The sequence below is a fragment of the Lethenteron reissneri genome, unplaced genomic scaffold (genome assembly GCF_015708825.2).
Source record: "Lethenteron reissneri isolate LAM-NWPU_2019-01 unplaced genomic scaffold, ASM1570882v1 scaffold_1646, whole genome shotgun sequence".
Lineage (NCBI taxonomy): Eukaryota > Metazoa > Chordata > Hyperoartia > Petromyzontiformes > Petromyzontidae > Lethenteron > Lethenteron reissneri.
The window spans coordinates 29,491-41,950 of record NW_026891384.1 but is presented as its reverse complement, the minus strand read 5'-3'; the positions used below and the strand labels follow the sequence as shown (position 1 = coordinate 41,950).

The 12,460-nt window shown below is 55.5% G+C and overlaps 1 pseudogene; it reads right to left on the bottom strand.

Annotated features, from left to right (window-relative positions):
- Nucleotides 1-881: 881 nt before the first annotated feature.
- LOC133339201 (transcriptional regulator QRICH1-like) lies at nt 882-8,766 on the bottom strand (annotated as a pseudogene).
- Between the last annotated feature and the right edge of the window lie 3,694 nt (nt 8,767-12,460).

The window sequence follows — 12,460 nt, the reverse complement described above, 5'->3', positions numbered from 1 at the left end:
GTTCCGTGACTAGTTCCGTTTTGGCAGCAGAGGTCTTACTCTGAATCATGAGCGACATTTTTTCCATCGGGCTGTGTAACGCTGTGTGGAAGCCATCTGGGATGTCGCTTCATATGAAGCTTCATATGAAGCTTCAGGTCTTCTCGGCCACAGTCATGCCCTCCCTCCTCTATGCTTGCGAAACGTAGACCCCTCTAAAAGAACATCTGTGCCAGTTCGAAACTTTCAGACTGGCCTGCCTATGACCCATCCTGGGTTTAACCAGGCTGGATTGTGTGAGCTCAAATGTTCTTCAAAGATCTGACCATATTCCCATTGGCGAGCATCTCCAGCAGGCAAGACTGCATTGGTTGGGTCTTATAGCCAGCATGCCCAGCCACCACATGCTCAAACAGCTTCGGTTTGGCCATAGAGGGGGCTTAATGGGTGTGGCACGGGCTAGATAAGAAATGAGCTGATGTGGTACAGGACGATGTGCAGCTGAGTGGAGTTGCCGATGGTGTCAGCTGAATAAAGATCGGCCTCTGTAAAGAAGGTTTGTGGGCAGTTAGAGGCAGGCACCCTCCAACAACAACATAGGGCAGATGAGTGATGCTCACAACAATGAGCGGAGCGTCGGGCGGCTAAAACGCTGAAAGTTTGCACAGTAGGAGCAGTCAGTCAAACCATCACACCTGGGTCTGACCCGTGACCTGTTAGCAAGCCTTCGACACTTCACATGACCTCGAAGTGCATTTAGCCTGGCACAAGCATGTGTTGACATCACTGCCACTTCGTATTGAATGTTGGCAGTTGTTGTGTGTCCTTGTCTCTCTGTATTTGTGTACGCTCTCGTCTCTCCAGCGGCCACCGTGTGTGTGCGCAAGGTCGCCAGGTGTGACTGTGGTCCCGGTGTGCGCATTCGGTACTTTTCTGCCCCTGGATCTGCCCGTAGTTGCGCAGGTAGCGGATGCTGGCCGTGCGGTCCTTCACGCTGTTCGGGTTCTTCTTGGTCTGCTTGAGTACGCGCGAGAACGCCAACTTGGCGTGCTGCTCCACCGTCTTCAGCATGAAGTACCTGCGTGGGTACACACAGAGTAACGGTCCCAGAACACATTCAATGTTCACGCCTGGTCATGCTACGGCGGGTTGCGTAATAGATGCTAAAAACAAGGTGTCATGATGGGTGCTCGGGTGTGTGATGGGCGCTGGGAAGCACAATGGGCACTCGGGAGTGGGTTATCATGGTTGCTAGGGGAAAGGGAAGATGAAGGTTGCTAGGCAGTGTGACAGGTACTATGGACTACGCATTATGATTTCGATTTAAAGCTTTCGTGACTGCAGGGATTCATCTTCTTGGTTCTTTCGGTAAAGTCACGTAGAAGGGAAATATTAAAATAATAAAAATAAAGGCGCCCTTCCTCCTCTAACCCAGCATAAATATACGCTGCCAAGCTTGGTGCTGTTCATTCAGACGCTGTCTTTCCGACAGACCTGTTCTTCACCTGAGGACGGCTGCTTGCGTTGTGGCCGAAACGTCGTGAGAATTGTATTTTATTATGTTTTATTTGTTTTTCCCTTCCACGTGACTTTACCAAAAGAACCAAGAATATGCGTTATGATGTTTGGCAGGGACTCGGGAGTGCGATTGGCGTGAGGGAGTGTGGTGGCTGCTATGGATTCCACATTGCGATGGTTGGCAGAGACACTTTTCGTGCCTGGCATCTGCCGAGAGGCAGCGTCAGACTCACTTTGTGTTGAAGTACATGAGAGTGTTGAGCAGCGTGGCTGGGGAATGAGCTCCCAGCTGCTTGCATTCCCACAGCATCTCCTCCGTGATCTGGCTCGGAATGATAAACCCTGCGGCGTAGACACACGCCCACAATGAACACACGGTGCATAGCCGGCATCCGCCAAGATCACAAACATTATTTATGGAACCTTTTTGCCAATATCAAAGTATGAAACATAAGAATAGGTTGTACCCTTTCTGGCAATAAAACAGGTATTAAGATTTCGATGTAAAGCTCTCGTGACTGCAGGGATTCATATTCTTGGTTCTTTCGGTAAAGTCACGTAGAAGGGATATATAAAATAAAAATAATAAAATATAATTCTCACGACGTTTCGGCCACAACGCAAGCAGCCGTCCTCAGGTGAAGAACAGGTCTGTCGGAAAGACAGCGTCTGAATGAGACGCTGTCTTTCCGACAGACGCCGTCTTTCCGACAGACCTGTTCTTCACCTGAGGACGGCTGCTTGCGTTGTGGCCGAAACGTCGTGAGAATTGTATTTTATTATGTTTTATTTTAATTATTTTATTATTTCCCTTCTACGTGACTTTACCGAAAGAACCAAGAAGAGGTATTAAGATGTGCTCAACCCAAGCGATAACTGCACTGATACTTGCATTGACTTTGTGCTGTTCGGCTTTTGGCGTTCTCTGGTGTGACGCTGGCGAGACGAGGCCATAAAGAAGGCTGTCTCTGGTGTAGGCCAATCAGTTTCCAAGACAATGCCTTCTATTATGACAGCATGTTTGTTTGCATGTTTTTCCCCAAGAACATTGATTAATGCAGATTTGATTTCCTTGCGAAAAGTATATATTTGGTGTTAAAACTGTTTTATTGCCAGAAAGGGGTAAACACCTATTCTTATTTTTCATATCACAAACATTACTTGTAAATTATGCAAGCAGGATCACACAACAACCGTCATTCGCCACTAAGTGGCGGTGACATCACCACGACGCTTGTGCCAGGCATATGCACCTTGAGGCCACGTGACGTGTCGAACACCCGCTGGCAGGAGGTCAACAGGGGCAGATCCAGGTGCCACGGGTCGACTGAGACGACCAAGATACTGGCTGATGCACCACCTGTGCCCCTACTGTGCCAACTTTCTGTGCTTTATCCACCCGGCGCCACCGCTCGTTGTTGTGAGCGTCACTCCTCCGCCCTCCGTTGTTGTTGGAGGGCGACTGCCTCCAACTGCCCAGTAGCGTCCTTCACAAGCCTCCTCCACTGAGGCCGATCTGACACGCTGGTACCAGTCAGCGGCAAGTCCACTCAGCTCCACATCCTCCTGTACCACGTCACCTCCATCTCTTCTCTATCCCGTGCCGCGCCCGTTTAGCCCCCTCTATCCGGCCGAACAAAAGCTGTTAGGCAGCGGTGGCTGGGCATGCGGCTACATGACCCACACACATACATACAGGAGCAAAATTGCCCCCTACTGAAAAATCTCGACAGACCCTCCTGAATAAAACATTCCGAGGCTGGATGAGGATTTCCTAGGTAAACGAGGTGTGGGTGTGTACGGCACGGCGAGGGGTGGGAGAGGAGAGTCGTGCCGTCTTACCGAGCGGGCTCACTTTGGGCTGCCCAGTCCCTGAGCACTTCGTGCAGCTGCTCGGTGAACTTCATGTAGTAGAGGTCGGTGAGTATATGTCCACGCGGCCATTGTCGAACATGAACTGTGGTAGGAGAGATTCAACAAGAAGCGGCTCACACACCGCTCTCACCACCACTAACCACCACTACCACCGCGAGCACAGCGCAGGTGGGGGCCCCACACATGCGGAAGAGAGCGCGGGGAGCATGGACAGGAGATAGCAGGGCGAGGGGAGAGGGTGGCAGGGAGAGGGGAGTGGGCACCGGGGGAGGGAGTGCAGGAGAAGCTAGAGAATGGGCGCAGGTAGAGGGCGTAGGAGGGGGCACAGCGAGTGGGCACGTGGAGAGGGTGCGGGGAGTGGGCACAGGGAGAGGGCCACCTTTTGGATGTTGAGGAAAAGCAGGTAGAGCGCATCGGAGGGGTAGGGCGTGCCGTCAGCGCGCCGAGACTCGCGCGCGATCAGGCAGAGGCCATAGTTGAGCTCGGCCACCGCGGCCGACAGCAGATCCTCCTTGAACTTCAACGGCGGCCTCCCTGCACGACACGGACACGCGGGCGTCTATGCGGGCGTCTACGTGGGCCACAGACGCGGGGACGTCCAAGCGCGAGCGTCTGCACGCGCCACGGCCGCGCAAGCCACGGACACTCGAGCGTCTGCGCGGGCGTCCGCGCGCGCAACCCGACGCACCGGCGTCTACGCAGGCATATACGCGTGCCATGGACGCGCGGGGGTCTGTGCGTGCCACGGACGCGCGAGCACCACGGACGTGCGAGCGCCTGCGCAAGCGTCTATGCGAGCATATGTGCGCGCCACAGACGCGCGGGCGTCTGCTCCCGCCATGGACGCACGGGCGCGTACACGTGCCAAGGATTCGCCAGCGCCTACGCGCGTGCCTACACGTGATGCGGACACGCGAATGGCTTGTTCCAGAGGGTTGTGATTCAAATTCGGTTCAAAGTGTAGAGGTACTGAGGGTTGTGGATGAGACGGTGTGGGTAGTGAGCACTGTAGATGAGTGTGGAGTGGTGAGGGCTGTAGACTGTGTGGGCAGCGAGGGTTGTAGCTAGTGAGCACTGTAGATGACTGTGGAGTGGTGAGGGCTGTAGACTGTGTAGGCAGCGAGGGGTGTAGATAGTGAGCACTGTAGATGAGAGTGTGGAGTGGTGAGGGCTGTAGACTGTGTAGGCAGCGATGGTTGTAAATGGTGAGCACTGTAGATGAAAGTGTGGAGTGGTGAGGGCTGTAGACTGTGCAGGCTGCGTACTGGTGGGGGGCTTGCTGCTGGCCTCCTTTGGTGATCTCGGCGTTTTTGTTCTGTGCCCACTGCCTCCAGAAGGCCATCCCCTCCCTCCGGCTTCAGGGAATCGTCCATGATTCATATCCGGGGGGGCCCGCCGGCTCTGGCTGTCCAGCTCCACGGCGGGGGGGCGCCGGCGCTCCGAGGGGGCCTGGGGCTGCCGGCCGTGAGCACGCAAGGTCATCACCATCCCCACGCGTCACGCAACCCGCAACCCAATCCTGCCCGCACGTAGCGGACCATCACGACAACACCAGGCACCCTCCCTTATTGCAAGCACTGCATGGTTCGTCCACCACTCATACGGTGTCGAGGCACCGCCTTCACCGCACTCCATGCACCGCAGCATTAACATAAAACCATCTTCATCCGCACCAACATTTCCTTTTACAATTCCACATATTTGGCTGAACAAGCAAATAAAATTAGGTTCTGCGGCTCTAGAGGATTAAAATATCAGTTCGACTTGGGTGCGACAAAAACACATTGCTCTTATAAGCAGTGGGAAGAACTGCCCTCGACTGTCTCACCAAAAAGTAATTTAAAGGGATCTTAAGCGTAGCTCTTATTTGAACTTCCGTGTGCCACTCTAACACGAAGGGTTGTACTCTTCAGTTTGAGTCCCGAACGGATTCTTCGTCGTGCCGATATCGCGATCGGTTAAATTTGGGAGAAAACGAGAAAAGTAAATAAATCCTAAACAAATGGCTAGTGTGCACTGAGAGGTATATTTATGTAAACCAGGTGGGAATTCAAGAGACCAGGATGAGTCTAATTTGCAAGAGTAACCTGGGTCATCAAAATGACTAAAACAATAACATAAAAAAGTACAGCAAAATGAAACAAATAGAAATAAAAAACAACCAGAGCAAAAATAACCAAACAGAAATCAAGCATAATCAACCGCGTTACGAAAGTCGAAAACGTTGCAGACAATTTCATATTAAAGAGAATATAGATGTGCTTAAGTGCTTGTTTTCGATTCCGAGGGGAGCACAGCAGATGGCAGCACTTGCCACACTGGATATGACAATACAATACAAGTCATGTTTTCTCCACAAAAGCTCAACCGATATTCTCCATCTCCGAACTGGAAAATCGGCCAAATTGAGTGCAGCAGCAACTGTGATGCGATGACTATTTTGTATCGTTATTTCGCGACGATGTACGTGACATTACACATTTGTGCCTTCAGCCTTACCAATGCGGTCTCTCGTTCGACGCCACTCCACACCGCGCTCGCTCGCGACGGGAGCGTCGAGTGCGTGGCCCATGGACCGCGGCCCCCCCCACCCACCACCCCCTCACCTGCAGCTGCTGGTGGGGCTCCCAGTACTGGGTGGCCTGCGAGGTGTACATGTTCCCGCCGGCCTGCACGGCCACGGGCAGCTGATGCTACCGTTGACGAACTGCGAGGCAAACACCGGCGTGCCGATGGCGTGGATGACCTCCTGCGTCGTTTTCGAGACGACCGACTGGTTGTCTTTGTCATCGGCACCGACCCCGGGGCCCCTGAGGCCCAGCACGGTGGCCTGCCCGGGGGTGACCTGCACGATGCTGTAGGCCTCCTGTGGCAGGCTGGTGTGGCCCTGTGCGTCCCCACAAGCGCCCGCGTGCGGCGTGTAAATGGCCCACGTTTCTGTCTGCGAGGGCGAGATTGCGTTGGAGGCGTACAGCTGGCTGCTGTCCACCGTCAGTAGTTCCTGATGCACAGGGATGTAATTCTGCTGCTGCTGTTGTTTGGTTTTGCGAGGGCAGCGTCAGCACTGTCGCCACGGCGTTGTGCATGGGCTGCTGCTGCTGCTGCTGTTGTTGTTGTTGGTGGTGATGGGCGATGGTGTACGACACGCTCGCCTGCATGTCCACCTTGCGCTTCTTGACGGGCTGGGGAACGCCCGAAGAGCTGGCCTCCGCTCGCCCACCTTGGCCACTGTCTGTTCGTGAGGCGGTGAGCCGCCCTGGGGAGGGAACCGTTGGCTCTGCTGCATCTGCTGCTGCTGCTGTGCATGCACGGCCTGGCCCTGCTGGCAGCTGCTGAACTTGCTGCACCGTCAGCTGCTGCGAGAGCTGCACCTCTCGGATTGCTGCAACTGTATCTGGTGCGCCTGCTTGGTCTGGCTCTGAGGTGACTCCGCCTGCAGGCCGCTGATCGGACACTGCATCTGCTGCTGCTGCTGCTGCTTCATCTGCAGCTGCATCTGCGGCGACTGGCCACCCGGCTGCCCGTCCTGCTGCAGCGGGGAGCTGATGGGCCGGGCCAGCTCGAGCAAGGAGCCGGCCACGTCGGCGTTCTCGGAGTAGATGCAGTGCCCCGGAGCCTGGTACATCTGCGGAGACGTGAACTGCTGCAGTGCCTCTGGGCTCTTGCCGCTCAGCGAGTCCAGGAACTCCTTCATGCGGTTCTGCGGGATGGCGCGCGCCTTGAGTCGCACCAGCTCTTCATAGGAAACGGCGTTGTCAAGCGAATGATTCATTCTTTTTGAAGGACCTGAAACGAGAGGCACGGAGATGTGACTCGCGAGGGGTGACGACGTTTCCCCCGACGTGACGAGGCACAAATACTCCCGTGGTCACACTCGAGGTGATCCGTCTCGACCGACGAGGTCGAGTAGCGCAGCACGGGCAAGGAACCGTGGTGGTGGGGGGGGGGGGGTGCATGGCACGCAGAGGATGGGGTAGAGGGGCCGGGGAGAGGGGACAGTGGAGATGGGAGGGACGAGAGTGGACAGTAACAGGAGGGAGAGTGATTGTAGATGGAAGGGGGGGGGGCGAGAGAGGAGAAGAGGCAGGAGCTGGAGAGGGGAGACGGAGAGTTTAGTGACACGAGAGAGACGGGACGGGGCACACGTGAGAGCGAAGTGAGGTAGAGTGACAACAGCTAGGACAGCGGGGAGGGTAAACAGAACAGAGGGAAGAGGAGAGATTGGAGAGCGTTGTGGGTCAAAAGGGAAATTTGAGGACGGAGAGGAGAGGAGGGGAGATGTAGGGGATAGCGGGAAGGGAGAGAGGGAGGCGAGCACGCAGAGTGGATAATGCAGTGAGAGTGAAGAGGACAAGGGAGTATGGGGGGTGCAAAGGGAGATGATGGGCGCGGAAGGAGCGTTGAGAGAGCAATAGGAGCTTGGAGTGTGAATGGGGGCGCAGAGGGTGAGTGGAGATGGTGAGTGGAGGGTGAGGGGTTGAGGGCGTGAGGGGTGAGGGCGTGAGGGGTGAGGGCGTGAGGGGTGAGGGCGTGAGGGGTGAGGGCGTGAGGGGTGAGGGCGAGAGGGGTTGAGGGCGTGAGGGGTGAGGGCGTGAGGGCGTGAGGGCGTGAGGGGTGAGGGCGTGAGTAGGGTGAGGGCGTGAGGGGTGAGGGCGAGGGGTGAGGGCGAGAGGGGTGAGGGCGAGAGGGGTGAGGGCGAGAGGGGTGAGGGCGAGAGGGGTGAGGGCGAGAGGGGTGAGGGCGAGAGGGGTGAGGGCGAGAGGGTGAGGTGCGGGGTGAGGGCGAGAGGAGGGCGAGGGGTGAGGGCGTGAGGGGTGAGGGCGGGGGGGGTGAGGGGGTGAGGGCGTGAGGGTGAGGGCGGGGTGAGGGGGAGGGGGGGGGGGTGAGGGGGGCGTGAGGGGTGAGGGGGAGGGGTGAGGGCGTGAGGGGTGAGGGCGAGAGGGGTGAGGGCGAGAGGGTGAGGGCGAGGGGTGAGGGCGAGAGGGTGAGGGCGAGAGGTGTAGGGGAGGGTAGGGCGTGAGGGTGAGGGCGTGAGGGGTGAGCGTGAGGGGTGAGGGCGAGAGGGTGAGGGCGTGAGGGTGAGGAGGGCGGAGGGGTGAGGGCGAGGGGGGGACGCTGCGAGCGGCCTCCCGCCCCAGCTCGGAGCGGCCTCGACTCTCGCCCAGTTGAGTCCTCAGGCCGCATCTCGGGCCTAGTCGCCTCAGCGCTGCGCTCGCTCGCGGGTGAAGAGCCCCGCGACCGAGGCGCGTTCGCGCACCTACCTCGCACCTCGCTCGCGTCCCACTCAACGCGCCGCCCTCCGCCCGACGCCGCCACTGCCGCTGCTGCTGCTGTTGTTGTTGTTGCTGGTGCCGGGCCCGAGTCGCCTCGACTCTTACAGCTGCCGACGCGGCGCCATCTTGTAGTCTCCTCCAGGCGAAATCTCGCGAGAGGTGGCGCGAGATCCGCGCGCGAGACTTCCCCCCCCCCACGGCCCCGCCCCCTCGCGGCCCCGTCCCTTTGTGGCTCCTCCCCCCCCATCGCGGCCCCGCCCCTCCCCCATCGCCCCTCCCCCTCCTCCTTGCGGCCCCTCCCCTTCCTTGCGGCCCCGCCCCCCCGGGGGGCGAGTGGTCACGTGGGTCGAGGAGCGTGCGTCGCGATTGTTGTCATGGGGAGCGGTGGTGCATCGGTTAGCGCGCTGCGCCACGAACTCCGGCTGCCCGGGTTCGATTCCCGCTCACTGCCAACACCGTTGGCGAACATTCTAACCCGTGTTGGGCCTCCCCTAGGTCGACTCAGCCTCAAATGAGCACCTGGTGCGGTGTTTAAACATCGTCACTGGGAAGACAAAGGCGGCCAGGCGTGGTGTTGGCCATCGACCCACCTCGTGCGCCGTGTCGGCCTTCATAGCACTTGCCCCAATAGTCTGTTAAAGGCTTTACGGGGGTTCTTCATCTTGTTGTGATTGTTGTCATGGGGAGCGGTGGTGCCGCGGTTAGCGCCTGCGGAGCGCGACGAACCAAACAAGACGAGTTCGATCCCCATTCACTGCCAACATGTGGCAGCGAATATATCCGAATCAGCCCTGGATCTCCGCTAGGTAGACTCAGCCTCAAATGAGTACCCGGTGCGGTGTGTAAACACTAGCACTGGGGAAGACAAAGACGGTCACTGCATCGCGCGCTTGCAGATGAGCTTCTGTGGCCGTCTGGAACGCTCTTTCTTCCGATGTTAGGAAGCCACTGGAGCGATGCACTTTTTAAATCCTTTATATTAAGTTCACATGCTTGCTTGCGCGCTTACGACCGTGCAAATCTTTCGGTCGTTTTTTAACCCACTTCCCGTGATCCAATCGAGCTGACATTTTCCACACAGACTCGTTGTGCGTGACAATTAATGTTCGTGGGAAAAATTCCAAAATTTTACACTTTTTAGGACAAAAATATTATATTTAATTACCAATTGCTTAATGGTGCAATGCAATCATCTGACCCATAGGTGGCAGCCATCTCAAGCCAGAGGACGAGAGGACTCTAGCCGCCACGCATATAAAGGATTATAGTGAAAAACTTTGTTTTTACGGGTTATACTTGTTAATAATCCAGACTGAAAACTGATTTCTTGAGAACTGCTTTGTGTGTTTCGTCTGTTGTCCTTCCTCCGATTATCACGGTTGGCTACGTACGGTGCGAAATAAGTTAAACATACACACAGTGCATGGCCACGAGCGCGCGTGTGTACACAAGTCACACGTGGTGACACCAACGACACAACCACCAACACAACAACCACCAACAACAACCACCACCAACACAACAACCACCACCAACAACAACCACAACCAACACAACAACCACCAACAACCAACAACAACCACCACCAACCACCACCAACACAACAACCACCAACAACAACCACCACCAACACAACAACCACCAACAACAACCACCACCAACACAATAACCACCACCAACAACCACCACCACCAACACAACAACAACCAACAACAACCACCACCAACACAACAACCACCAACAACAACCACCACCACCAACACAACAACCACCAACAACCACCACCACCACCAAACACAACGTCGACCTCATCAGAGCGAGGTGCTACTGCTAAATCGGTCACGGAGCCGTCGGTGCTCATCTCCTGCACACAGAGCTGCCTCGCCAGTGGTGGAGAGGACAACCACTGTTGGCTCAACAAAGTGGTACTCGTTTTATCGACCCCGGAACTAAGGATGATGAGTCGAGTAACCCCCCCCCCCCCCCCCCCCAAATCCATCGCACTGATCAGTAATCAGGAGTAAAGGATTGTGCATGTGTACGTGCCCTCTGGAAATACTCGGCCCCGCCACAGGAACGTGGAAATTCCACCACTGGCCGAGAATGGTGAACGGGAGTTGTGCACCAATTCCTCAATGTTCTCTTCATCATACCATTACGTCAATTCGATACGTCCCTGCTGAGTGCTCTAGGCAGGAAGAGACGTGTTAACGAATAAACCTGACAGTTTAATGTAGACGTTTCGGGCGACTGGCCTTCAAGCAAAATCGATGTTTAGAGAGAGAGAGTTGGTGGGGGTGGTTGGTGATGGGGGTGAGCAGAGAGCGGTGGCGCAGCGGTTAGCGCACTGTGCTACGAACCCGAAGACCCGAGTTCGATTCTCGCTCACGGCCAACACCAGTGACGATTACTTGAACCGGTCCTGGGCCTCCCCTAGGTCGACTCAGCCTCAAATGTTAGTTTACTACCACGTAGCAGTAGTAAGCTTTCGCGACCAATATCATCCATAATAGAGTTTTTTTTGGGGTTATATCTCGTAAATATATAAATGTGTCGTTAAAACCCGCCACCACCCGACACAGCCAACTAGTAAGGGTTGTCACGTAAACAGAACGTGGCCAATTCGTCACTAGTACAGCACTAACCGGTGTGTTGGAGAGCCAAGCCACAACATTTACAACCAGCTTGTGACAACCCTTACTAGTTGGCTGTGTCGGGTGGTGGCGGGTTTTAACGACACATTTATATATTTACGTGATCTAACTCCCCCCCCCCCAAATACCCCTCTATTATGGCGTGCAATGTGTTGGAACAAACACGTGCTGAGGCATTGCAGGAGGGACTCGTGTGCGGACTGAATTGGAATCGCGTTTCCTCGTTTGCGTTTGAAAGCCCCATTGAGGGAGTCGAGCAGTCATGATTCTGGTAGGAACCTCCTGGTTCCACCAGCCCACAGGGGATTATTGTGTCCGTCCGTCCGTCGTGCATCCAAAAATGGGGATGTGATGTTGGTGCTGATGATGATGTTGGTGTTGATGATGATGGTGTTGGTGATGTTGGTATGATGATGATGTTGGTGCTGATGATGATGATGGTGTTGGTGAGTATGATGATGGTGATTATTGGTGATTATGATGATGATAGTGTTGGTGAGTATGATGATGGTGATGATTGGTGATTATGATGATGATGGTGTTGGTGAGTATGATGATGGTGATTATTGGTGATTATGATGATGACTAGCTGTACTACCCGGCTTCGCCCGGGACTTGTATCCACCACGGCCGGCCGCCTTTGTCTCCCCAGTGGCGATGTTAATACGCCACACCAGTTACTCGTTTGAGGCTGAGTCGACCTATGTGAGGTTAAAATAATCTTGATCGGTGGTGGCCATGAGCGGGAATCTAACTCGGTTCGCCGGGTTGGTAGCGCAGCGTAGCGTTAACCACTACACCCACCGCTCCTCACACACACAGACGCACACACACACAGACACACGCAGAAACACACAGACAGACACAGACAGACACAAAGACAGCACGCTAACCACTACACTACCGCTCCCCACACACCACACACGCAGACACACACACAGAACACACACACAGACAGACACACACACACAGACACACAGACAGCACGCTAACCACTACACTACCGCTCCCCACACACCACACACGCACACACACAGACACACACACAGACACACACACAGACACACACACACAGACACACACACACAGACACACACACACACAGACACACACAGGCAGCACGCTAAGCACTACCGTTCCTCCTACACACCACGCACGCAC